The sequence below is a fragment of the Cupressus sempervirens genome, chromosome 1 (genome assembly GCF_028749045.1).
Source record: "Cupressus sempervirens isolate cs-2001-9-10 chromosome 1, ASM2874904v1, whole genome shotgun sequence".
Taxonomy (NCBI): domain Eukaryota; kingdom Viridiplantae; phylum Streptophyta; class Pinopsida; order Cupressales; family Cupressaceae; genus Cupressus; species Cupressus sempervirens.
The window spans coordinates 678,534,352-678,560,991 of NC_143118.1; the positions used below are offsets into that span (position 1 = coordinate 678,534,352).

At 33.3% G+C, this 26,640-nt stretch overlaps 1 non-coding gene and 1 pseudogene across 1 annotated transcript; both read left to right on the forward strand.

The window, feature by feature from the left end:
• The first annotated feature begins 8,494 nt into the window (after positions 1–8,494).
• Positions 8,495–14,367, forward strand: LOC149579716 (scopoletin glucosyltransferase-like; annotated as a pseudogene).
• An 11,258-nt stretch (positions 14,368–25,625) lies between these two features.
• On the forward strand, positions 25,626–25,722 carry TRNAY-GUA (transfer RNA tyrosine (anticodon GUA)). Its single transcript has 2 exons — positions 25,626–25,662; positions 25,685–25,722. It is a non-coding gene; the product is annotated as a tRNA-Tyr (tRNA).
• Positions 25,723–26,640: the final 918 nt, after the last annotated feature.

Consider the following 26,640-nt stretch of genomic DNA (forward strand, 5'->3'; position numbering starts at 1 on the left):
CAAATCATATTTTAATATACTCAAGGTTATGCTAAATGGTTCAAGTATTGACAATATAATTTCTTTATATAGGAAAATATTATCTCGTGGATGCTGGATATCCAAATGCACCTGGATTTCTCGCTCCTTATCGGTGTACATGCTACCACTTGAAAGAGTGGTGAAGAGAAAACCCAATAAACTCTGCAAATGAGTTTTTCAACCATCGACACTCCTCTCTTAGAAATGCAGTAGAACGTACATTTGGTATTCTGAAGCAGCATTTTCCAATCTTAAGACATGCAATGTCTTATGATATCATGACACAATCCTATATTGTTTTAGCATGTTGCATACTTCACAATTTCATTACGATAGAGGATGGCCTTCCATCGGAAGAAGCTATTGAAGAGGAAGATGATCGTGATGGGATAGAGGTGCCACTACTTAAGACATATGGGTTGTCTCAGGAGGATAGAAATGAGTGGGCCCAATTTCAAGAAGATATAGCAAATAGGATGTGGGAAGATTATAGATCTCGAGAATAAATGATTTATTAGAAGGCAATGTGCTTTATATGATTAAATTGATGTATGCATATACAATGATGGTGTTTGATTTTGTTATTTTGATATCAGTCTTTGCTACATTCTAATTAAATAAAAAGAACATTAACTTTCAATTTCACACCTACATTATGTACAAAAATTGTTGATCATATCTACAATACACAATTCAACTTGAAATATAGATTACATTGATTTAAATGCAAGAAAGCACAATTATTATACATCTTTGCATTGAGAAAGTACAATAACATACTTCATAATGGGGCTCATGACTATTTACTTGCCATTGATATCACCATTTTGTCTTACTGGTAGTTTTTTTGATGTTGATGTGTTATCATCAATTATTGCTTAAAATGTGTATCATCTTCAATTAAATTCTTTCAAGTTTATTAAATGTTAGCCTCATTGCATTAGGATGTATTAAAAAATGATATTTAAAGTTTATCATCTTCAATTTTAAATGAAATACAGCAAGGAGTACCAAATGATGAAGATCATAAGCCCACTAGTAAGAAGAGAACAACGAATTCGTTGAAAATTCTATTTTTCTGATGTTACTGCTTGCTGCATTCCATTTAAATTTAAAGAGCAATAACTTTCAATTTCAGTCATATGATTACTTTAAATCGTAATACGTTTACCTATTCAATATGTTAGCCTTGTTCCATTATGACGTATTACAAATTGATAGTTAAAGATTTTCTACTTCAAATTTAAATGAAATACAGGAAGGAGTACACAATGGCATATACTAAGCTCATGATGAGCATGGACGGATCTGATCATGTGAACCAGATGTATTCTCCCATTACTTTGAGTGATATAGATGGATCCCTCGCTGTGAGCAACAAATCTTCTTCTTCAAAGAAGAAAATGTGGACAAAATCGATGGAACGCAAGTTTTTAGACTTGCTCCTTGAACAAGTCCATCTCAGACGGAAAGGTGAAGGTGGGTTTAAAAAAGAGGCATGGACTGCGATAGAGAGGACATTCAATGCAGCGATGAACTCGAATCTGTCACGAGATCATTTTAAGAATAAGCTAAAAACATGGAAAGTAGGATATAAAGTAATGAAGGACTTGAAAAATACAAGTGGGTTAGCTTGGAATGAAGAAACTCAAACTGTGGATGCTGAGGATTCAGTGTGGGATGACCTTTTGAAGGTAGGATCATCTTTGTGCTCTTTTCATTGAAGAAATTTTCCCTTCTTATTTTAATAATGAAAAACTTACAACCTAATCCATCTATTAATGCTTATATGTAGAGGAGAGAATTCAAAAATGCAAAAATGTATAAGAGGTCACCTTTTCAATATTTCAATGAGTTGGCTGTAATTGTCGGTAATGACATTGCTGAAGGGTTCGCATCTACAACACCCCTTGATGCTGAAGAAGGGAACCCTATGAACGATGCATTTAATGTGCTTGATGAGGATGATACCAATTGTGGTACACCTCTTGACAGCCAACCAGATATTGATGAAGAGTTATATCATTCCAATCAGTCGAGTGCAAGTGCTAGAGGGACTCCTCCACCATCATCATCAAGGAGGGGAAAGAGAAAGAAGACATCTTTGGCTACATCATTGGATGTGATATGCGAAACTATGAAAGAACTGAAAGATGGCCTCATTAAGCCTCAGATTGTAAAAGTGGATAAATCTGAAGATGATAATATTTTGACTGCTGCATATACTGCTCTGAGTCGAGCAATTTTCGTGAAAGCACATGATACCTTCATGCTTCAACGTGAAAGAGCCAAAGGGTTCTTGATGATGGATGAGGTGGAGAGAGTGGAGTGGATTGCAATGACATTTGGTACCATTTAGCTATTTCAGCTACTGACTGGATTGCAATGACTTATGTTGCATGATTACTCTATTCAATAGTTTTGCATTAATCTCTAATAGCACTAAACTGAAACTATATTAATCTCACATCACTATATTGGAACTCATTATTGAGCACATTTTGACTATTTAATTAGTGATCTCTCACAGCACTATACTGGAAGTCATTAGTGAGCATATATTTACTATTTTGTTAAACATATTCTAAACAAATTGTTATAGCATGTATTGGACTGTTTTGCTAAACAGATTTGAACCATGATAAATTATGTATAGATAAAACTCATGATTGTCATTGATCTTCCATGTATCCATACATAGTTTATGTGTTGGCTGTGTTTAATGGTATTGCATTGATTTGTACATAGTTTATGACGTCATAAGTATGCTGAATGATTTTGCATGGATCTATACATACTTGATATATCCATAGTTTAGTTGTTCATTTCATTGGCATGATTCACTTTGATTAATGGTATTGCATTGATCTCTCACATCACTATACTGGAACTCATTAGTGAGCATATATTTACTATTTTGTTAAACAAATTCTAAACAAACTATTACAACATGTATTGGACTGTTTTGCTAAACAGATTTGAACCATGATAAATTATGTATATGTCAACTATGTATAGATAAAAGCCATGATTGTCATTGATCTTCCATGTATCCATACATAGTTTATGAGTTGGCTGCGTTTAATGGTATTGCATTGATTTGTACATAGTTTATGACGTCATAAGTATGTTGAGTGATTTTGCATGGATCTATACATACTTGATATATCCATAGTTTAGATGTTCATTTCATTGGCATGATTCACTTTGATTAATGGTATTGCATTGATCTCTCACAATACTATACTGGGAGTCATTAGTGAGCATATATTTACTATTTTGTTAAATAGATTCTAAACAAACTGTTACAACATGTATTGGATTGTTTTGCTAAACAGATTTGAACCATGATAAACTATGTATATGTCAACTATGTATAGATAAAAGCCATGTTTGCCATTGATCTTCCATGTATCCATACATAGTTTATGAGTTGACTGCGTTTAATGGTATTGCATTGATCTGTACATAGTTTATGACATCATAAGTATGTTGAATGATTTTACATGGATCTATACATACTTGATATATCCATAGTTTAGTTGTTCATTTCATTGGCATGGTTCACTTTGATTAATGGTATTGCATTGATCTCTCACAGCACTATACTGGAAGTCATTAGTGAGCATATATTTACTATTTTTTTAAACAGATTCTAAACAAACTGTTACAGCATATATTGGACTGTTTTGCTAAACAGATTTGAACCATGATAAACTATGTATAGGTCAACTATGTATAGATAAAAGCATGATTGCCATGTTTTGCTATTATGATTGGCATTATGATATATACAAGTAATCACATGAGCACATACTGGAATTCATTATTGAGTACATATTGACTATTTTGCTAAACAGACTTGACACAAACAGCTAGACACTGTTACAAAGTTTAGTTGTTCATTTCACTGGTATTGATCTCTCATAGCACCATACTAGAATTTATTAGTGAGCACATATTGACTATTTTGCTAAATAGATTTGAAACAAATAGTTACCACATCTATTGACTATGCTAAGCAGATAGTAGATAGAAATAGAACCATGATAAACTATGTACAGGTCAGCTATGTATAGATAAAAGCTAGTGATATACTTGTAAATTTCATTATTGAGCACATATTGAGCACATATTGATTATGTCTAGATAAAAGCCATGATTGCCATTGATCTATACATAGCTTATGAATTGGCTCTATTTATATGATATTGCATTCATCTCTCACATCACTATACTAGAACTCATTACTGGCAAGATACTGTTACAAAGTATAGTTGTCCATTTCAGCGGTATTGATCTGTCACAGCACTATATTAGAATTCATTAGTGAGCACATATTGACTATTTTGCTAAACAGATTTGAAACAAACAGTATGTATGTACACACATGTATGTATCTACGTACATATGTATGTATTATGTGCATATGTATGTACACACATGTATGTATGTACGTACATATGAATGTATTATGTGCATATATATGTACACACATGTATGTACGCATGTATACATACTTGATCTATGCATTGCATTGATCTCTCACAACACTATACTGGAACTCATTACTGAGCACATTTTTACTATTTTGCTAAGCATGTATGTATGTATATGCGTATGTATGTATGTACACACATGTATGTACGTATGCATGTATGTATGTGCATATGTATGTACACACATGTATGTATGTATGTGCATATGTATGTACACACATGTATCTACGTATGTATACAAACTTGATCTATGCATAGTTTAGTCATCCATTTTATTGACATGATTGGCATTGGTCAATATGCAGGATAGTTGTTCATTTCATTGGCATTCACACAATTGGCATGTGAAGTCATTCCAGATGGTTAATTGACTTTGTGTAATGGTATTGCATTGATCTGTCACAACACTATATTGGAAATCATTACCGAGCACATTTTTTCTATTTTGCTAAGCATGTATGTATGTATGTGTGTATGTATGTGCGTATGTATGTATGTACATGCATATGTATGTACACATGTATGTACATGTGTATGTATGTATGTATGTGCGTATGTATGTATGTCTGTGCATATGTATGTTCACGCATGTATACATACTTGATATATACATAGTTTAGTCATTCATTTCATTGACATGATTGGCATTCGTCAGTACATAGTTTAGTTGTTCATTTCATTGGCATTCACACGATTGGCATGTGAAATAATTCCAGAGGGTTAGTTGGCTTTGTTTAATGGTATTGCATTGATCTCTCACAACACGTAGTTTATGATCTCATAAACGTTTGGTATAGTTGTTCATTGCATTGTTAATTAGAGTTATATTTAAACCATACATACGTGAAATACACAAGGAGTGGCAAATGATGAATGCTCAATTTGTAGAACTTGAAAGCATATAGAAATGTGATTTGCTAGATGATTGTATAGTTCATGATTTTGTCCTATGTTATATCTATAGTCCTAATTTGCTTGCATATGTTTTTATTTTTTTGTCTTTTTGTCCCTATTTGATTTCCTATGTATGTTCTCGTTGACAAGACTATCAAAAGTATTGAGGATTTTTGGTAGATGATTGTACAATCATGATTATGTCCCATGTTATATGTATATTCCTAATTTGCTTGGATATTTTTTAAATTTCTTTTTTTTTTTCCACAATTTGGTTTCCTATGTACGTGCTTCTTGACAAGATTGTCAACGGTATTGATAAAGTGTCTTTCTCTTGTATTTTTTTATTGCTCTTGATTTGCTAATATTGCAAGACCACACATGCTGATAAAAAATGAGCTATCTGATGATTGTTTACTGTGTTTGTAAATGATCAATATTTCTGATGCCACTCCTTGGTGTATTCCATTAAAAAAAAATCAGTTTTTAATTTTTCAAGCATGTTTAGTTCATATATGCATGATTGACCATCTAACAATACAAACAGTAATGGGAAGATTGAGCAGCATGAGAGGGTTGCCGTCGAATGTGGGGCATAAGGGCATACATCGTGGATTTCTTAGTGTTTTTGTATGTAATGGTGTGTCGTCGAATGTGGGGCATAAAGGTATACATCGTGAATTTCTCAGTGTTTTCGTATTTAACAGTGTGTTTTCACACCACCATCAAATCATTGATATTGTTTTATCAAGTTAGCAAGTTTTCATATTGTAGTAATTATGTGAAATTCATTATTAGAATTTCATGATGTTAAAATATGATTTATATGATTAATGATTTTCATGATCTTTTTTTTTAAATTGCATGTGAAATCTATGTTGCCAAAATTCCACATTTTTTAAGAGCAATTATTAACAAAGCATCATTTTTCTTGTTAAAGTTATCATCAAATGTTTAATGTATGTGAATGTAAAATGGTATATTTTTTCCTATATAATATTTCACGTAAAATTTAGTTGCATATTTTGTTGAATAATTAACTAACTTAATAAATTTATTAAAAGGGAGAGATACATAGAGGGGCAAAGAGTGCGGGATAAGACGGGGGGGCGGAGGGACAGAGGGAGAGAGTGAGAGAGAGAGAGAGGAGCTTGTGTGTTCCTGCATCTATAGAAAGGTGTCAGTTGATGTGTGTTTTATGACTCACCAAACAGTAGAACGAAATACTAAAATATCTTATCCTCTCTTGAATATATATCTGTCTATGACCTCATCAAGATCTTCAAATGTCTCCTCCCCAATTGAAAGTATTTTCCAAGTCGAAGATAGCTAGCAAAATTCTTTTAGTCTTTTCCTCCCTCTACAATATCCTTATCCTTATCCTATGCACCTTGATAGTTATCATTCTTTAGTGAACTCTCTTTGCAAGTTAACTCAACTAAGTACTTCACTTTTGTCATAGTTTTCACCCAACAGGTAAGGATGCTGCCTTCTGCAATTTTTTCTAAAGGATCTATATCTAGATCATTAGAAAGCTCCTCTTTCAATATTATTCATGTCAAGCTTGATTCCAGATCACAAATTATACAATGATTTTGGACTCTGCGGGGACAATTTTTTCCATTAACAGGGTCTTTTCATTTTCTCCAGTCAGCAGATAAAATTCCTCTTTATATGGCAATCTCAAATCCTGAAATCCATGTAACAATTCACTCTTTATGTCAGCAAGGGTTCCCTGCTTTTTATTGGATGTCCATTGCTCCACACTTCTAGCATATTCATTAATATCAAGGGCATTTAACAGATCAGGATATTTTTTGACATGCTCAACAACCATTTCTTGTGTTTCCTCATCCATATCATCTATATCATGTCCAGCTTCTTCACAATATATGTCCTTAGCCATTTTCTTGGCAAATTCATATGACTTTGGATGAATTCTAGTAATCATCCAATGGATCCATAACATGGTTTTCGGATGCTGCTTGTCCATTCCCTCTAACCCTTAAAAAAATCAATAGCATTTATAAAGACAAGTCACTTCATAGCCTCTACAGTTGGTTGTTGTAACTATTACCTGCTCAACAGCTTCATACTTTTCATCTGGAGTAAGGAAATGTTCCAGTGAATGAAGCTTCAATGATAATATTTCTTTGCCAAGACTATATAATGTTGCAACCATGGCCAATGGATTCTGAAGATACCGACCAAGAGCCACAACACGCCTCACAATCCCTCTCTGTGTCGACAACTAGTCTTAAGAGATGCGAGAATTCTCATATAGTGTAGGCAATAATTCATCTGCATAAACAACATTTATTGTGTCCAATCCTTCTGCCAAATCACGTGGATGAACACAAACACAGGGAGGGATAGAGAGAGGACACAAACACACATTTAGCGGCTAAGTCACAAGGTTCAAGTTTCAATTCGAGTTCGACAATTATGAAGTTCGGATGAACTTGACAATGAATTCAATTTGACGATAAATTTGTCTTACACAATTTTTCAAAAATATATAATATATATGATCACAATTTCCAACAATGGGACAAAAAATAACTTCGTACAAATGATTGCATGTATGATTATTTTTTACTTTTCTTTGCTAATAAATAGAATTAAAATAAAAAATAATAATCATTTTATTTATTATTGACTAACAAAATAAAACTGTGAATATTCAAGAATAAAAAATAATAATAATGTAGTCTAATAATAAATAAATTAAATCATAAATATTAATACTTTACTCATTCTAATCCTTGTGTTTCACTAATTAAATAAGATTAAAAAAATTTACATCAAATTCCAATTCCAATTAGAAAATGAACAACCAAACGCAACAAAAAGATATTCCTAGTCATATTCTGTTCCAATTCCAATTTCTAAATTGGCAACCAAATGCAGAATATGGATTTGAAAATTCATCTTCCATGTCAACCAAGCGGTCCAACTATCTTCTTAAAATACATAACCAGATTTTCGAAAACCTGGTTATCAGATAAGATTATGAGAAAAATTCATCTTCCCCAACCAAACGGAGCCTTATTTAAAGAGCTTTATCTGTGTTGGCGAAGATGAGCGGTTTGAAGAAGCCTCATGTTGTGGCGCTGCCATTTCCAGCGCTTGGTCACTTCATCCCTTTTGTCGATCTCACAAAGCTCCTCGCTTCTAACGGCCTTACCGTCAGTTATGTCACAACGTCTCTCTGCTGCAGGAACATCTTCATCAAGCTGTTAATGACGATCTCGACATTCGCCTGGTCGCCCTTCCAGCGCCCGCCGTGGAAGGATTACATGGACGAGAGAGGTGTCGAGAGGTCTCATCTTCCAAATTGCCGAGAAACTTCAAAACCCTTTCGACACCTGGATGGAGGAGCAATTCCACAAACACACAGCGACACCTCCCGTGTGTATTGTCTATGATACGTTTATGGGGTGGCCTATCGACGCGGCGTTAAATTTCGCCAGTTTTCTGTTCAATACATGCGGCGCCTTTGCAACGAGTCTGATGCATTCCGTTGCTTGTTCGATATTACAAAACATGGGAAGGCAATTTTGTAGCGAGCTTGAATCTGCCACGTCCTCTCAGATTGTCCAAGTATGAGGTATGCCCTGTTTTCGTCAATTTAGACATTTCAAACCCCATTCAGCGCTTTTTATGTCAGCGTATGCAGGACATTGGCAAAGCTGGATCGGGAATACTGATCAATACGTTCCACGATCTCGAGCCTTCCTATGTCCACCAATTGAAAACTTTGATTGCTAAAACAGTTTGGGCCATTGGCCCTGTGCACAAACAAAATCTATCCAGCGGAGCAGGAAATGTTAACATGGTCCGAGGGAAAATGGCGGACATTGATGAAGAAGAGCTGGTTTGCTGGCTGGATTCGAAAAGCCCTCGTTCTGTTGTGTATGTTTTGTTCGAAAGTCAGACCGTTTTGTCAGAAGAGCAAACACAAGCCTTGGCCAGAGGTCTGGAAGCCAGCGGACAACCATTTGTATGGGCTATCAAAATGTATCCAACTATGGAACCGGCGTCTTCAGATTCAAAAACTGATCAAATTAGCACATATTTGCCAGAGGGCTTTATGGAGCGAACGAAAGAGACAGGGTTAATAATACGCGGTTGGGCGTCTCAACTTCTAATTCTTTCCCATGTTTCGGTGGGTGCCTGTATAAGCCACTGCGGATGGAACTCTGCACTGGAAAGCATTTCTCTTGGCATTCCGATTCTCGCATGGCCCATGTTTGGAGATCAGCACTTCAATTCTAAGCTTTCTGCAGAAATGGGCGTAGGAATCGAGTTGTGTGTAACGTCCCATTCGGGAACTCAAGAGACCTAAGAGACCTCATATGTTACAATGTTTGTTGAACAATTTTTTTTATAAAGTTTAAACAACATCAAAGAAGCGGAAGCAATATATACATACATATCAAGAACGCGTAATCAATTACAGATATAGTTTCAATTTCTCAAGGGTTCCTTCATGCTGAGTTACATTAAGAAGTTTATATTATTTAGTTTAAGTCTTAAGTACAATGTCTCATGATCATAAAGAAATAATAGATACATATAAATCGTATAAGAAAATGCATAAGTATAACTAATATGATGAAAGTACATCCAATAAATAACATCCACTACACATGTCGTAGGGTATGTGAGAATAGATATAATACATCAGAATACATAATAGCATTATTACATCAACTAAAAAGAAATCTCTGAGATAAGAAATAAGGATGATAAAGGTACATCTTTTACAATGAAGATCCAACAACTGGCAATGTGAAGGGGACTCAAATGGTAAGAAGACACTACCTCCCAACTGCATGGTTACCCAATCCGGCTTTCACTTCCACTGTGTAGGGAAGATAATGAACAATCCACATACAGCTAATCAATCATCAAACATTCCTAGACAAAGAATTCCTAATAACCAAAACTACCTCAAAGGTAATAGATACTACTCAAGAAGATAAGATAATCCAAAAAGAAAGAACACTCAATCCAATACCAACATCACATAACCAAACATCATACATGAACCAATTATAAATCGAATACCAAGATCATAAGATATAGTCAATGAAAGATATCCACCTCAAAATAGATGCCACATGTCACAAGTACATCAACCATAAATCACCAATCACCATCAATGAAAGTGAATAACCAAATTAAATACATCAACAATAAGTACACCACCAGAGGTACAAACAAAATCTATAGAGGAGACTTGGGCTACATACTAGGGAGTGTCACCACGTAGTCAAACTACTTGAGTGACCCTGGACTAATCTCTCAATAGACCCCAGACCCTCAAGCGTTGAGTTACCCTAGATTGGTTAGTTACCCTAGACTGGTTACTCTAAACCATGGACTCTCAATGTGTCACATGCAGAACCAGAAAACCCTTTCAAGAAGACAAGGCAAACTAGTTATACTATCATCCCATTCCCATCCTTAGTCAACTTTTTTTTTAGTGTATTTCTCCAAAATATTAATTACTAGATTATCACTTATTACATAACTTACAATAGGTTACCCTGGTACAGACCACTTTGGGTCCCGAACCCCTATTGCAAGCCACTCCCAAAGACATGTACCTAGAAAACCTCTCCTAAGCACATAAAATATAGTTGTGTCACATACCGCAACACCCATAATGACCAAACACGATTCCTTAACAAGAAACCATAAAATAATTTGGTTCTCAAAACCCAAGTCAAATGTTCAACAACATAAAACTCATAAAACATAAGTATCAATTTTGAATCATAAAGTACATCATGATTTCTAGTCAAACAATCAAGGCGCCTCTGGTGCACATCCTAGTTTGGCTAGCTAATCAATCCAAATAAATCCATTATAAAATAAATACTACCAAACTTCAAAAAATCATAATAAAATAAACATCATAACAATAAAATACACATACAAAAAAGAACTTAATATCTTTAAAAATAAAATCTAATAACATTATTATGTTATTTAATTATTTTAAGCCATAATTATCTTTAATTAAAAAAATTATCACTAAATGAGGATCTACACTAATTTTATTTAATAATAATAATTCTACTCTAGTCTAAATTTAATACCCATATTTAATTCTCCATATCAAAATTATAACTAAATTAGTTGCAATCTAAATTCAATTATTCATTGATTACATTAATTGATTCTAAAAATAATAATTAATTTTTTTTTAAAATAATATAAATTGAAATATTAAAAGAATATTATATAGAAATTATGTTATATTAGAGAAAGTTATTAACAAATATTTTCAAATACATATAAACCCACTGATTTCAATGTATTGTTAAAAATAAAAAAGGTAATGCTATAAGTCTAATCTTCAAAAAGGAATTGAGTTTTTAAATAATTTGAAAGAGCCTTTTGAGACCCACATGGTAGGCATGGGCTTTGTGTCCCCACCAAAACAAATGCTCCCTATTTAAAATAAAATAAAAGCAACCTCCCTTTAGCTAAAATAAAACTTGACTTAATTTGTTTTCTTGATCTTCTATTCCCCAACTTCACGTATGCAATGGTAGATGCGCAACATTTTAAAGAAATTATAAAAAGGAACAGAAGATCACTCAACCCAATGCATGCAAGAAGAGTACTATTATTCATCAATAGTAGCGCCATATAATTACTTTTTTTATTAATATCTTAAAAATATTTGTTGCAAGAATAGCAAAGGTAATAAAGAATTACAAATCACATTCCTTAATTTATATGAATTAGTATAGACATACATAGAAGGAAAGGATAAAAATATTTATTTTTATTTATTTTTAAATATATATATGTAAATATATCTAAAATAAGGATTCACATTTTAAGTTTACTTTTATAAGTAGACATGCAAGTCTTTTCTCTTTTATATATATATATATATATATATATAAAAGTAATGTACTTTTTTTATGCATAATAATATTCAAATGATATGTAATTTTCAATTTGGATAAATCTTAAATATTTTTATTCATATTTTCATTCAAACCCTAGCCTCAAAATTCATTTTTTTTCCATCCAAATTTTATTTTGTAAAAACAATTAATATTTCTAAATTCCATTCATACCGATCTGAGAAAATAATCTATAATAACCAATAGGATTCAAGCACCCTGGAAATAAGCAAACAGATCTTTTGAAATAAAATTTCCAACCTTGGTTTTTCAAACCCTACCTCACACGGATGCTAATAATCTGGCAACTTGCTAAAAACCTCGCTAAAATGAAACCCTTCAAGCTACCAGAAATTTATTCTTCTCCCAAAATCCAAAATTTGCTCCCCAAAACCTGTGTGCACAATAATGACTTGAAAACCCTCTAATATAGAGCTCTCATTAAATTTTAGGGTTTCTATCTCCACAACTCTAAAATTATAATTACTTTGTTTAATTATTTCTTGCATGCACAATTAATCTATTCTTTAATTAAAATATCATTTTATTAAACCTGTCATTCACACTTAAATCATTTTTCTTTTATTATTATATTATTTTATTATAATTTATTTATTTGTCAACTTTATTATTTAAAGTGATTTTATAATACAATATTTAATAATTATTTAATTAAAAAAGATAACTTAAGTGCATTATTTAAATGTCAGTAATTTTAAATCTTTATTAATTAAATAATAATCCTACACCAAAATCAAAGTTATATATATAATATTTAATTTTCAAATCTTTTTAATGTAGTTTTCTAAGATTAGAACTTTTAAATTAAATCTTTTAATTTAATTAAAAATCCATTTACTTCCAATGATTTCAAAAACACAAGATCGTCTTATTTTAACATTTTTCCACTTTTAAATTAAATAACATCTAAAAGTTCAATATAAACGATCGACCCAAGAATCATAAGTAATTAATCTATTAGGAAAATCACTACGTCAAACCTCAAGAAATGCATATGGAAAATTAACCAGAGTAAGAATCAAACTACATCACGGGTTTTAAAAAGGGTAGACAGTCTATTATGAGTCCTCCTTGCAAGACAAGTATTTAGGCTATGTCTGGGATTAGACCTAATCATTATCTTTCCATTCTGACCATTTGAGTATTTGTAATTGGGCATGCTTATCCTGACAATTCAGGGAAGTTGATGTCTGATTCCTACATCCTGCATAAAAGACATGCACGTACATGTATATAAATATATCTAAACTAAACAAGTAATGGCAAGGAGTGGAACATTGTGTAAATCCCAACTAGTAGGTGACTACAACTCCCTCTCATAACCACATCAAACACATCAGATAGAAGATAAAATAGACACGCGCACCATACACATGCAAGTATGAGGTAAGTACCATAATAAATCATGATTCAAACATCAAATGCTCAGTTATAACAATGCATCATTACAAATATGAAAGTCATCATTAAAAAATCATCTCACATCGCTATGAAATAAATCTCATATTTTAAAACTACAAATCATTAAAGCATCACTAATGCACTAGTAACCATAGTCATTAAACAACACATGAAATAGAGTCAACCAAGTACACATCATTGATAAACAACTAATCCAAGTCATGAAATAATATCATAATACTGTAAATCCAATGTCTCTAAAACTAATCAATGCACAAAATCGATGTAAAAGAATTTGGCAATCAAAACATAAAAGAAAACTACGGGTGGGCATTACATTGTGCGAACACACAGATGGAAATCCAAAGGAGAAAAGAGTGAAGGAAGGTGTGAGAATGGCTCTAGTTGGAGAGAAATGAGAAGAGATGAGAGATCACATAGAGAAATTAAAGGAGATGGCTATAAATGCTATGAAGCTGAAAGGATCTTCAACCGCAGATTTGACAGCTTTTGTTAGTCATGTATATAAGTTAAATTCCACATCGACCATGCATGAGAAAGAGGTGAAACCGAATCTTGTGAATCCAAGTACTGAATAAGGCTTCATCGTTGGACATTGCTTCTCTACTATAATCCCTTTCCCTCTGATGTTTACTTTTTTAGTGGCTTTAACCTGATTTCAAGAAATCTCATTTAGTACTAATTCTAATGTTTTTAATCTTTATTAATATTTTCATTATTTTATTTTAATTTATTTGTATACCTTAAAAATATGTAAAGTTCTAAGGTGTGCCAATTACTAGAAATGAGATACTTGTGTGCCAATTACCAGAAATGCCAAGGAAGAAAATAAGATATCAAAGAAGTACACATAAGTCATATTGTTTTCCAAGTGGACTTAAAGGAGCTTCAAGACTTTTATACGCTCTCCATGTTCTAGATCTAGCTTAGGAGACATCTAGTGTACATATAGGTCTTCAACAACATGTTCATAAATATAAAGTATGAAAAGAGACCACAAATACTAAAGATGAATAGAAATAATTATTTGTCTTGTAGATCTATTCTCCAAAATAAGTTAAAAAATCAGCCTTTGTAAGTTCCCTCTTTGTGAATGTGTGATAATGTCTTGTCATATTCTTTGAATTTCTATTTTTGCTACTAGCAGCCCATTATCAATGCCAAGTACTGCATAAATAATTACAAAAATAGCTAGGAGTGCACAACAAGCTTTAATAGACGTTGGAAAAAATCCAAAATTACCCATCCATAACAACAATTGCAACATCCTACCATACATTGATCATTCTTTTTGATTGACGAACAATTCACTCTCAAACCTTCAATGTCTAGGATTACAAAGAAAAAAAAAACTCCAACATTTGGAATTTAGTGGGACTATTGATATTATGTGCATCAAAAGTTACAATTTTAGAAAAAATTATAGTTCTATGTTTATGAGATTCAAGAAAATTCATGCTAGTGAAACTTGGGGACTCACACCTACCCAATACACCAAAAGAAAAACAAAAACTCTAAGTACCCATCCTTGTACTAGGTACTTGTGTACTCGAGTACCCCTACTCAACCATTTTGCACCCATGTCATTGTTAGGATGGATACTTGAATTTCTATTTGATTTGTGATTTTTGAAAGTTACTATTGGGTATGTATTATGTTACTATGTTAAATTTTAAATGGTTCTAGTTACTGTTGCAATTATTCTATCTTCAACTATTCCAATTTGGTATGTCATACTAAAACATCATTTCATAGCTACCATTTCAAGTTCTACATGGATAGTATACAACACCCCCTACCTCCTGCCTAAATGCATCATTCCCCCATCATCTCCTTGTTGCCCCAAAATTGAGGCCCTTTGTCACTCCATCTCAAACACTCATCTTCTTGTCCTAACATACCCTAGTATTGGTGTTACATTGCCTCAGACAAATCAATAACAAGCAACTATGCAGTAGACAACCTATTATGAGAGTTTGAATCAAAATCTAAGGAATATACAAAAACAATAGTAGAAATGTATATGATGCTTAGAAAATACTCAATCCCATCCATCATTGAATGAATTTTTGAAATCCCTATTTGTGTCCATTAGGTATGCTTGATTCTACCCATAACAACTACTTTCTAAATAAAAAATGAGAGAAAATATTACCTCCAATAGTATACATTAGGGAGTGATAATTTTAAACAAAATGTAAGCAAATGGTGTATCATTACTAAGGACAAATTTTACTATCGATATTTGAATTATTTGCATGGAAAACTAAAAGTAATAACCAATTTTCTTCAATTTAAATAAAAAAATCTAATTTGAAAGGGGAAAAAAAAATCCTAAATCACTACGTAGTTAAAAAGAAAGAAGACACCTTTATCTAAGGTAGGTGGAATTAGAAAATTGAATTGATGAATTATTGCCAAGAATGAGAACATAGAAACTCTCAAGATTCCTTGTATTACTCTATGTGTTGGATAAAGAGAAGATACATCCTTCCATAAATATTGTTAACAATGTTATAATAGTACTGGGATGGGTGACCTCCCGGGAAGTCCCGGTGCTTCACCCCTGTGAGCATCACCTAGATCCAATGAGTGCTAAGTGTTCCATTTATTCTCATGAGAGATGGATTCATGTTGAATCACTACTCATGAAACATGGGTCATCGAGTTTGACTCAAAAATCACACAGTTAAATCCTGATATTCACATCACAATTTGACTAGCTGTGGAAATCATCTCCTACTTATCAATGTTATAATAATTAAATCTTTAATCACCAACACATAAAAAAGTGAAATATCCTAAATCCTCAATGTCCAACTCAAAAAAAAAGTGAAACAAAGATTGTTAAAGTATATGATGTAGTCTCTAAATCCTCAAATTCCCAATACCAAAAAATTTGTAACAAATAAAGATTGTGTAGAGTATTAAGTTCTAAACTAAGATCCTTTAGTAGGTAACCAAATGACACATGAGAATCATGTACATCTTGTAATATGTAATACAATATAACTCGTGCGAGGTTTCTAAAATTTAGAAAAATTACAAAGATAAAGGTGGAATCACTTGACATCTTAGAAACAATGAAATGAGTAATTAGATTCCTTATTGAAGTTGCAGGTCCTTACATGCTAGAATAACTTTTAAAACCATATACTATATATTTAACTGAAGGCCACCACTCTTCCATGTATTCTATTTTCTCCTACATGTCCAGATGGAAATAGATCTTTGGTTTTTCCTTCCATAACAAGAAAAGACAAGAAAACCATGAAATAATCATTAGAATAGGAGTTTCTTGGCATAATGGAAAGAATGAAGTGAAAAAAATTAAGTGGAGGGGAAACCTACCTTTTCTACTAATGTATTAGAACCACGTGGAATTTAGAAGAGTCACCATCCTCCACCTATCCTTGCATGCATATGAAATGTGGAAGAATAAATCTTACATGTAGACCATTGTATGAATGCCACATGCAAATTGCTTGTAATTTTTCTTCAAATTTCTTAGTTGATAAAAGAAACAACTACCAAAAACATTAGTTCTCACTAATGAGAAAATAGAAATGATATAAAATAATCACCTAATATTTTAAAAAATGGACTATGAGCATAGGTCAAGTGTTTATTACATATTTTTCAAAGATAGATAAATTTGCTAAAGAGATATGTCACCTTTTATAAAGGAGAAGTGATATCAGAATTTAAAGTCTTCAACTTTAATGACATAAAAGTGACATTTGTGCTTAGAATTGGAAGATGATGTAAACTAATGAAATGTGTAAAATTAGATGAAGTTTATGTCTATAATTTTTTTGAAAAAAATTGAGTGAAAATGTTATCTATTTTTTAAATTTTAAAGTCTATTTTTTAATTTTTTTTAAATGCTGAAAATATAGAGTTTTTTTCCCATCAAACAAATATATGAAAATATTGATATTTTGGTCTGATTTTGGAATATGTTAGAGTGAACATGTATATCTAGTGCAAAAAAGAAGAAAAATTGAAATTCAGCTAATATTTTTTAAGTTATAATTGGTCAAAGTCAAAGTTATCAGAAATTGACAGTTTTTTTCACCCGTCAAACTTTTTCCATCAAATCTACATATTTTTTTTTTAAAATTACATATTCTTGAAGAAGACTCTCTCCTCTAGTGCAGCATTAAAAAATAATAATTTTTGAACTTGATTTGCTATTTTTTTCTTATTTTTGAATAGAAATCTTCCTAAATATTAAAATACCTACTTGTACTATTTTAAAATTATAACATATTATCCATAATCAAAATTTTTAATAAATTATATAATCATAATCTTGACTCCAAGACCTACAAAAATATATTTTTAGTTTTAAAAAAAACTTCAATTTAGTAAGTCAAATTGGCCTTCAAAGTGAGAAGTTTGCAGAAGTTCTTATTTTTGCTTGTGTGGCTGCCACCTAGGATGCCACATAGGTAGTTCCAGTCAAAACCCTTTTGGTCATAATTGTTTCGGCCGAAAGGGTTTCGGCCATAACCCCCTAGCGTATAAAATTATCGTCAATCACTTTTTGGCTATTTTTATGATATTTTGAGTCATTTGAAACATGGGGGTTACGGCTGGAACCATTTTGGCCAGAAGTGTTTCGGCTGTAACTATGCGTGCCACGTCGACGGGGAAACTTGCCACATATGTATGCCAAAACTTGTTCGGCCATAACCGTTATGGCCGAAACTATTTCAGCTGTAACCCCTCCAAATATCACAAATGGTGACACAGGTTTGTGCTTTCACCCGAAAGTACATGTGAGTACTTCCAAAATCTAAAATCTTAGCTTCTGGTTGCACCGATAACCCTAGTTTCTACTAGGGCCTAGTTTTAAGCTTATTAATTAGGCCTTTAGACCAATGAGCATGAACAATCATGAAACTATGCTCCAAACCTTATTTCAATTTCTTCTACCTCGAATACTTGTTAGAGGAACACCTAGGGTACTTGGAAATGTTCTTTAGTCCTTTGCACAATGCTATGGGTGCACGTGCCAAAGCAATGTTAACCCTATCCTGACTCACCTGTATTCAATAGTTAGCCATAGGGCTGGCCATTTGAACCAAATAATTGATTGGAAGAAAAAAAAAAAACAATATGTAAATACTTTTACCCTACTTACCCCATGGTTTCATCCATTTTAGGCAGTGGGTTCTTAGGTTAGAGACATTTCTTACCAAACAACACTGTGACCGTCACTTACAAACTAGTCACCTTTAAAAACCACTAACTATGTACACTAACAACTTGACAAGAAAATACTTAATAAGAATGAAAGCTATTTTAGTATTCTACATCCCTACCAAATCTAATCTTCTCTACCAATTTGTACAAGCTGCACAGTAATAAGAAAACAATATAGTTCTAACAAAATGTTGCCACACACATCTATACAAGAGTACAAAAACAATAATTGAAATCCAAAATTCCATTATCCTTCTCCAAACATAGAATCCATGCTTATATCACAAACATGGGTGGTTATAACTGATTCAACTACACATTTCTTCATTCTTACAAAAGATGTCAATGTTGCTTGAGCAACATTTCAAAATTGATAGCAACTTTTAGCATAATAAGAATTTTGGCTCATTTTGACAACTCGATGGATGAACTTGACCATCTTGACCCTAGATAGGGTATATAGGGTCCTAAAACACTCCTCAATCCCATACTACACCAAAAAGCCAAAATAGCAACTTTTCACCTAGTGAGCACTATAGGCTCTTGCAAACATTTAGTTGAGCAATCTTACCTCCAACCTATTGGATTTTATTCAAACATGCCAAAAAACATCTAAAACAACCCTAAAACACATAAAAGAATAAAAAAGGGAAGGTTCCCTACACCAAGGGGGAAGCAAACACCCACATAGATTAGAAATAAGTCACCTTCCTAGGAAAAATACACTAAGAATTCAAGCATTGGAAGAGACAAATCCAAGTCTCCTACACTTAAAGGCATTATAAAAATACATGATCCCTAGATTCCTAAAATCTTCACAAAGAAAATTCCTATTAGAAAATTACATACCTCTTTTCAATAGATTGTCAATCATGAGGATCTTGTTCTAAAGAACAAGCCAATGGAAAATATTAATTTTAGTAATAAGATGTTGGTTCCACAACTTATTCTGGAAATGAGAAGGAGAGCTTGGCATTTGAAGACAACAAGTTGCCGAAGCCACCATATAAGAGCCACTTGCACAACCATCCCAAATAACCCTATCCAATTTAGATTTACCAACACAATGGAGTTGAGGTCCAACATCAAAGAAGCATGAAATAAATCAAGGGCTATGAGATCTAGCCACCTACCTTTCTGCCAATAATATACAACTTGAGAACCAATCCAAAGTTTACATCTCTTCTTTAAGGGTGCCAACCTTATTAAAGCAGAAATCGGACAATGGAAGATCCACTTGTCATCTCAAAATTTCACACCAATGCCATTACCCCTTTCCATTTGGCTCTAGATAAAATTAACTCTTTTCCTTGTTGGATGTCATTCCAAATACTAGGCCATTTTGGGATCTCAAGAATTCCATATTATTCAAATTATTGGTATGGTACTTACTTTTCAGGATTTTGTTCCAATCTTTACCTTCTTCAAAGATGTGCCAAATTTATTTTTTCAGAAGAGCACAATCGCATCATTTCAAAAAATGAATTCCCAAACCACAATTCACTTCAAGGGAGAACAAATTTTTATCCCATATAACCAATGCCAACCTTTTTTTGTCCTCAACACTAGACCAAAGAAAGTTCCTCTAAATATTTTCAATGGTGTCCAAGAACTTTCTAGGAATTTTAAGAAAACTAAGAACATAAATCAGAAGGTTTTACAGGGTAGATTTGAGGAGTTGGAGTTTCCTTGCTTAGTCCAACAAGGCCCCTTTCTAGCCAACAAGTTTAGGATTAAACCTATCAACTAGCTTAGCCTAGAAATCCTTGGGAGGTTTCAAATCTAAAGGAAGCCCTAGATAGGAAGCTGACAAGAATTTAATTTCACATTCCATAATTTTGGCTATTCTCATATCTTTGGATGGGGGTATTAACAAAAATTATATAGTTTTCCCTTGATTTATTAGTTGAACAATAGCCTTAGTGTAGAGTTGATGACAATATTTAAATATTTTAGCTTTCTTAATAGAGGATATTCCCATCATAATTGAATCATCCACAAACTAATCATGAGAGAAAGAAAGACCATCATATGAAGGCATAAGACCCACAATCATTCCTTGAGACACTCGAGCACTAATAGATATTCCCAAGGCTCCACCATAATCAAAAAAATATTGGGAGCTAGATGACAACCACATCTCAGTCCTCTAGAAGGTTTAAAATAATTTAAGGAGGATCCATTGATAATAACCATTGACAAAAATGTACCAACCAGATGGGAAACAAGTTGATTGAAATGATCCCCAAAACCAAACATTTTCAAAACTATAAATATAAAATCCCAATCAACTCTATCATATATAGGCCTTTGAGAAATCCAGCATGAGGAGAAAATCTTGAGTATTCAAAAAATCAATGGAATGAATCACCTCATGGACTTTGATAATGAAATCCAAAATTTTCCTACCCTACACAAAACCATTCTGGTAAGGCAAAATAGTATAGGGGAGAATAGTCAACAATTTGGAAGTAGAAACTTTAGAAAACACCATGTATATGGAATTACAAAAAGTTATTGGTCTAAAGGCTTCCATAGTTCTAGCCCCATCTTTTTTAGACTCAAAATAATGAAGGTAGAATTGATATCCTTGATAAATTCCATAGATCCAAAAAATTATTTAACAACAACACACACATCTAACCCTATAAAAAGTTTATAGTGTTGAAAAAAGAACTTTTGGAACCCGTTAGGTCCTGATGATTTCTCTCCTTCAAAAGAGAACACAAGTTTGTGAATATCATCCACTGAGGGAATAGAAACCAATATTTGATTAGTCTCATCTACCACCAGAGGGGCAATAGACTCCAAAAAATGTTTCTGACTATTATGGCAAATGTTGACCTCTTTTTTCAATAGATTGGAAAAAAGTCCACAAAAGCGTCAGAAATTTCCCCAGGAAAGTGGACTTCCCTTAAAGGAGTAGAGATATTTGAGATTCTTTTAGAGGATCTATGTTTAGATTTCGTCATATGAAGAAAACAAGTATTATGATCACTAGCTTTTTGTTAGAGAGCTCTTAATATTTGTCTCTGGTAAAGTTTGTCTTTGGTTATAATATCATGATGCTTCACCAATAACTTGTTTTCCTTACTCACAAAATCTTGTACATCCACTTCCACCTAAATAGATTTTTTAACTTCATCTAGACCAACTTTAATAAATTCTTTTGAAGGAAAATATCTCCAAAAGTATTCTTATTCCAATCTTTGACTTAATTCTTGATGTAACTGAGTTTTTTAGCTATTTGGAACATGGCTGAACCTTAAACCTATATTTTCCACCAATCCATGAAAAGAGAATCAAAGGGAGGTTATTCCAACCACACCCATTCAATTGTAAAGGGGAAATTGCACTTGAGCACAAGTGGATCAACCAACAGAGAAATAAGGAAGTGATCAGAACCAATCTTAGTGATAGAGGAGAGGGAGCATTGGAATCTATTAAGCTAGTGTGCCTGAGGTAAGATCTCTATCCAACCTTACTTTAAATAATGAGATGTTTTCCCTTCCTATGGTTTGACCAAGTATAAGAACATCCATGAAGATCCATATCCAATAGGGAATGAAGATTAATAAAGTCCATAAAATCCAACCTACTATCCAAATGAGCTTGGGAAGAAATGTCCCCCACCTTGTCATTATCACTCTGTAGAGAGTTAAAATCATCCATAATGAGCCACAGGAAGTTACTGATAGAACTCCTAAATGACCACAATTCATCTCAAAAAGTCAACCTCCCATTCTTAGAGTAGGGAGCATAGACATTAGAGAGAATCCAAGAGAAATTATCTCTAATATGAGAAAACTTTATACAAATAATATCATTTTCAGCCAAAAGAACTTCACCTTGGATTAGAAAATCATTCCAAAAGACAACCACACTACCCGAAGCTCCTTTTAAATCACACTTTACAACCTTATCATTCTCAAAAATAGAATGAACTTCAACTTTTTATTTCGACATCTTGTTTTCTTGAATTAATAAAATATCCAGTTTATGGTCCAAAATCACATTCCTTATAATATATTTTTTATGAGGTTCATTCAATCCACTTACATTCCATGACATAAACCTCATTTAGAACCAGGGAAGCATATCTTCTAGATGGATCTCTGTTTACCATCTATAATATATTGTTTACTAGTAGACTCTCAAGCCTCCTTCTTATTCTTCTTTCCTGGCCCATATTTATTACCTCCCACCTCCGGCTTGATGAGGTTGTAGGTCACTTTTTTGATAAACACATGTTGTTGTTGTTGTTTGACTTTCCTCCTACTATTCACAAATTGCTAGAGACCAGAGAAATAGTTTAGATGAACTGATTCGGTCAACTCCTAACCCTCTTGGGAAAGAAAGGTGTCAGGGACCTAAGAAAGGATATTTTTTGACTTAGAGAGCTCATAAGGCTGAACCCCTAACTCTGCTAAATTGATAATAATCTCTTGACAAGGGACCAAAGGTCTAGAGAGCACCACTTGAAATTTTTGGAAACACCCTTTAGAAAGGGGGCCACCTCTAAATCAACCACACACACTACCTTGGGGTCTAGAACAAAAAAATTCTCCGCAAAACTTCCTTAGAAATCACTTCCATCCCAAAAACATCAGAAGGATCCTGGTCAACCACTAGATTTGCCATCTAGGAAGATAACAGATGGGTCTTCCTATTTGAGTCGAAGGTATCTACCACCACTCATGTCAAAATAGGCTCCTCACAAATACATTGAGGATCCATTCTAACAGTAATATTGAGGGCATCCAAAGAATCTTCCACAATCACATTTTCTATTGAAACAACAATACTATGATTCCCTTAACATTTCTCCTCCTCCTTGGCATCATACTTGGGTGGAGAGTCCTATTTGGAAATCCATTCCTTTCCATACTTGAATTATATGAGGTTGTGAGACCTTCTTGGCTATTGTGGAACATATTTTAGCCTAATACCCTATCTTATTACAAATAAAACATCCGAAGGGAAGGGTTTCGAATTCTACCTCCTATTTGAATACCCCTTTCTTAGAGTTGATAGTGATAGCAGATGTTGTATTCTCGAGTCTCCATACATTGACACAAATATGAGCAAAGACAAGTCTAGATCTATCTGTCATACTCTAATCAATAGCCAAAACTTGACCAAAACAAGAAGTGATACCTTTAAAAACGGATTCATTTCAAAACTCCAACAATAAACCTGGGAGACGAACTCAAATCAGAATGGAGGCAAAGAAATTGCCCTCAAAGTTCCATTTTGGTCACCAGCTCTGAAAAGACAAAGCCAACTTTCCAATCATCCAGGAACCCCCCACAAAGGACGCGAGTACAGTTGTCTTTGTAAGAAAATTCAAAAGACAAAAAAAACTTTGGGAAGCACTGCAATCTCCATTTGACCTTTCAAATACCATTTCCTTTTCACATGTGACTGAACTTCCTCAATATTGGGGTGGGATCCAAGAAACTTACATATGAGTGTAAGCTCCAATGCAGAAATAGCAGAATCTAGAAGAGGATCAGAAACAAAATATAAAACTCCCCATTCTGGCATCCCACTTTGACAGGCTCCACTAGAGAAGCAGGGTTTTTTTTCAAAGTGGCCCCAAAAAACTTCCCCCAGTCCTTTTGTTCCCATTTAAATGTGCCTGTCACGGGACCTTGAGCTCCAACTTTTGCGTCCACATTATGTCCCCTTGTGCCAGATCCAAAAGCTACAGACCCAGAGAATGGGATCGCAACAATAGGTACAACCTCCACGGCTGCCTTCTTCCTTACAGAAACAACTGTGCATCCCTGCAGCTAGACAAGAATAAACCCTGCAGGTAGACAACATTATCTAGTAGAGCCCTCCGAACCACCAGCAACGTGCTGAACACCGCCATTCTTCCCGCTCAGACCATTCATATTCAAACCTTCCACCCTTCCAGTGACCGCTCTGTGCTCGCCATTCCCTTGATCATTAGAGAAAGTTGTTCGATTATTGATTAATGTTATTAAATACATTGATCATGAGAACTTTGTTATCCTCCATACAACATTTACTTTCTGAAATGTGTAAAATATACTAGAATTTCACAATTAAAAGTATCATTTCACTTTTAATGATACGCGTCCTTGTACTATAAATGCACAAAAGATCTGTTAAAAACTATGCATTGTGAGCGTCCCCTATGACACCAAGCCAGATTAAAGAGTGCTATAGTGACTATTTCCGCAACTGGCGAGCTAGGAGTCGCTGTCCGTCTTTTCTTTAATGGAAACGGAGAGAACAAAAAGCCAAAATCTATAACAGTTGCCCAATTCTTATCATTTAGCGTATTGAATTTGTTTTAATAATCATCTAGCGTATCTCAACCTCAGACCATTGAATTATTTTTAATAATCCACTTTTAAATGTGACGATACCATTTCAGTACCAAATGACTGTATACAATAATCAGCTCTTACAGGTTAATTTCATTTATCCAACTTGCTTGTTATGAAAAGCGAGTCGTCTAGAGAAGCCATATCGCTTTGAAATGGGATGAAAGGGAGGACTTGACTATTTTAACAGTCCGCAAGGCAAGACATGGTTAAAGTCAACGCTAATTTCTTGAACACTAACTGAGTGATAGTTATTAATTATTTAAATTTGTTTAGCTCAGTTGGTAGAGCGGAGGACTGTAGTGGGAATCAAAATCCCTAAGGAATCCTTAGGTCGCTGGTTCGATTCCGGCAGATCGGACTTATCAATTATTATGTATATGCTTTTGCTTCTCAATACCTTTTTAAATTTTGTTTTATAGCTCTCATATAATATCTGTCACAAAATTCTCAATTGTTTACGTTTTTTTAATTTTGTTTTATAGCTCTCATATAATATGTCACAAAATTCGCAATTGTTTACGTTGAATCAGCTAGCCAGAGGGATTTGTAGTCTGACTAGCTTTGTTCGAAATGGCAAAGATCATCACTTTTAATGGCCTTGTGGTTAGTTATGTCATCAAATTGTTAAAAGACGATTTCGATATTCGCAAATTGTATAGTTGATAAATTTTCAAAAAATCAAAAACATCATCAATTTTTCTGAAAATTTCAGCATTTGATCTTCATGATCTGCATAATTTATTTGCTAGCAATCGCACATTACCGTACAATAGGCACGCTGCATCAATTTTAGTCATTTTTAAATAAATCTTCAATATATATATATTTGTATTGATTGTTAGTTTTAAATAAGTGAGACAAATTTTCAAATGATTTCACTAATTTGTTATTAAATACTATTTTTGAATGTGTTGAGTAGAATAGATGTGGAATCCACTATTGCATACATAAAGCTATCTTTGAGCTATCTTTGTATTTGCAAACCAAATTTCATAATCATTGCATAAAATGAAATTCTACGAGTGTAACATCTAGTGTTTTCATCAACTTTCATAATAATTGCATTAAGATCGAATTGTAAAAGGGATACGTCTTTTGACTTCATCAAATTCAATTTGCACATTTCAATCATCAATTACCCTATTTAGTATGGTATACTTTGTAGTCAACAATGATTTTTGGATACCTATTTTTGTATTTGGTATGCACAAACCTTGAACGCTACATAGAAATGAGTTTCTCAATCAGTACATTTATTGTATATATCAACTTGAATTT